At 38.4% G+C, this 3227-nt stretch overlaps 1 long non-coding RNA gene across 1 annotated transcript; it reads right to left on the minus strand.

The window, feature by feature from the left end:
- Nucleotides 1–720: 720 nt before the first annotated feature.
- LOC104809700 lies at nt 721–1496 on the minus strand. Its single transcript, XR_771199.2, has 3 exons — nt 1471–1496; nt 1004–1103; nt 721–930 (listed from the first exon to the last, which is right to left on the minus strand). It is a non-coding gene; the product is annotated as an uncharacterized LOC104809700 (long non-coding RNA).
- Between the last annotated feature and the right edge of the window lie 1731 nt (nt 1497–3227).

Genomic DNA, 3227 nt, shown 5'->3' on the forward strand with positions numbered 1-3227 from the left:
CAGCCGTTGTAATACTGGGGTCGATTCGATAGCTGCGCTCCGATTCCAACGGGCATCCGTTTGAATGGTTGTGACCATTCGAATTCTGCGATTCGATTCCAACAGATGCCCGTTGGAATTTAACATTTAAAAAAAAATTCCTCAAAATACAAATAAATATGAAAGTATTCTTCAAAATACAAATACATATGAAAACAATAAAAAGAAATAAGTCTACATAGAATCTTCATCACTTTCATCATCCGGAGTTGTATCATGGTCTGAAACAAATTCGTCGATATCGTCTTGTACGTTTGACGAATCATCAAGTAACTCGTCGTCTATGTCAGGAAGTGCAAGTGTCTCGTCGTAATTATCATCTAGTCGGATGGGAAGAATCGGATCTTCGACTTGCTCTTGCATTGGCTCATCGAGATCTTGTGTTGTCGACGAATCCACGATTAATCTTCGTGGGTTAATCTTCAAAACAGCCGATCATTGATCTTCCCATCGTCGTTTCACCGATGTCGCAGAATGTTTCGGATATGGAATGAAGCATACCTGGTCTGACTGATCTGAAAGTATAAAAGGATCGTAATTTGCATATGAACGTTTCAGGTTTATATCAACACGTCCCCATCGATTTTTCTGTGAGCCGCGTCCCGACGTTGTATCAAACCAATCACATTTGAATATGATTGTTTTCAACCTGACTAATCCTGGATACTGGAGTTGGAAAATCTGCCGAAGAACCCCAAAGAAATCAGGATCTTCAGATGACCCGTTTTTTATACAAACTCCGTAATTGAACGTGGATTTATGTTTTCCATGATCGTAAGTGTGAAACGTGTATCCTCGGGTGAACATTATCGGCCAGCAAATGACTTTTCTCCCAGGTCCATGTGATATATCTCTGATCCATGCCGGAATTCTATCACTACATGATTGAATCTGCGCATAAAAATTAAATTATTACACAAATATACATATACACGTACATATATATAGCTAGATCAATACTTACGTAGTCTCGTAGCCAAGATGCATAATGTTGTTCCTTCATTCCTTCAAGTTCCTCCCCACATAGATTAGGATATGTTGCCAAAACATCCTCGTCAAAAAGTCTTAAAATTTGCTCTCCGGTTTGCATAACAGGACCTTCCTCAGTAACGATTTTACCTTTGGTAAAAAGCGTACGATTTTGTCTAAATGGATGATTCCTTGGAAGAAATCTGTGATGACAGTCAAACCAGCATGACTTTCTCCCATGTCTCAACTGAAACGCTTCATATATATATATATAGTACTTACGTAGTCTCGAAGCCAAGATGCATAATGTTGTTCCTTTATTCCTTCAAGTTCCTCTCCACTTAGATTAGGATATGTTGCCAAGACATCATCATCAAAAAGTCTTAAAAAACATGTTATTAGGAAAAATATAAATATATAATTAATTAATTTCTAAAGTCATTTGAGATTAAAAATGTGTACCTTTCGTATGGCTTAAGTTCTTCACAGTTCAACAATATATATGTGGCGATGTGATTGTACTCTTGTACGTTAACCAATATTCTTCAGATTTGCCTCCGAGTCGTTCAGTAGGTGGAAAACTTTCGGGAATAAGTCCGAAACATGTATCATATTGGTAGAGATAACATCTATCGTCTTCGTTGGTAGCTCTCCTTTTCTTCATTTGAATATGAGATTCAAAATAGAAAGAACTGAAGTAGGAGATCTCCTCTAACAAATACTGTTTGACGATAGATCCTTCCACTGATGCTTTATTTTTTGCCTTCTTCTTCAGATGGAAAAAAAATCGCTCAAATGGATACATCCATCTAAACTGTACTGGACCACCGTATATCGCATCATCTGGTAAATGAATAGGTAAATGTTCCATCACATCAAAAAATGAAGGTGGAAATACCTTTTCCAAGGCGCAAAGTATCTCGGGGATGTTGCCTTTCAAAACCTCTAGGTTACTTCTTCTCAGAGATCTTGCACATATATCTCGAAAGAATGTGCTGATACCGCATAACGCTCCGTGGACACTGGGTTTCAATAGCTCCACAAATGCAATAGGAATGAGTCTTTGCATGAATACACGGCAATCATGACTCTTCATTCCCATAAGCTTTAATGAATCAGTATCAATGCATTGCGCCAATTTGGATGCATATCCATCAGGGAATTTAACCCTCTTCTTTTAACCATTTAAACAAGACCGTTTTCCCTGGTCTTGTGAGTCTGAATATCGGCACATGTGCGTGATCATCACGTGTCAACTCCAACTCTTTTCTCTTGCATATATCTTTCAAGTCCTTCCTCGAGTTGATGTTGTCTTTACTTCTCCCTGGCATATTCAGAACGGTGTTGATGATGTTATCAAAAAGGTTTTTCTCTATATGCATAACATCCATATTGTGTCGAGGCGTTAGCGAACTCCAGTAAGGCAACTCCCAAAAAATACTACGCTTATACCAGTTATGCCAATCACCAAATCCTTTGCACTTCTTATGCCCAAAATTACCTCCACATTGCACAGAAGCTTGCAAATCATCCAAATATCCACTATTTATTCGCTCAGAATAAATTTTCTCTCCGATTTGCATAACAAGACCTTCCTCAGTAACGATTTTACCTTTGGTAAAAATGGAAGACTTGCATGTCCGTTTTGCATGGAGAAAACTGAAGCGTTTCAGTTGAGACATGGGAGAAAGTCGTGCTGGTTTGACTGTCATCGCAGATTTCTTCAAAGGAATCATCCATTCAGACAAAATCGTACGATTTTTACCAAAGGTAAAATCGTTACTGAGGAAGGTCTTGTTATGCAAATCGGAGAGAAAATTTATTCTGAGCGAATAAATAGTGGATATTTGGATGATTTGCAAGCTTCTGTGCAATGTGGAGGGAATTTTGGGCATAAGAAGTGCAAAGGATTTGGTGATTGGCATAACTGGTATAAGCGTAGTATTTTTTGGGATTTGCCTTACTGGAGTTCGCTAACGCTTCGACACAATCTGGATGTTATGCATATAGAGAAAAACTTTGTTGGGACTCCTGGGATCTCTAGAGCGAATCTAATTCCTAATAGATCGGTTCTAGGGTTTGCGCAGTGGTTGTAAAACAAAAATTTTATAAAACCCTAAAACCTATCATGCATGATCTTGTAGAAACATTAGAACGCTTACCTCTATCGATCCGGGGTCTGTATCAATTGATGTGTTCATCCAATCATTGCAGGCAGG

This window comes from Tarenaya hassleriana, unplaced genomic scaffold (genome assembly GCF_000463585.1).
Source record: "Tarenaya hassleriana unplaced genomic scaffold, ASM46358v1 Cleome162, whole genome shotgun sequence".
NCBI lineage: Eukaryota > Viridiplantae > Streptophyta > Magnoliopsida > Brassicales > Cleomaceae > Tarenaya > Tarenaya hassleriana.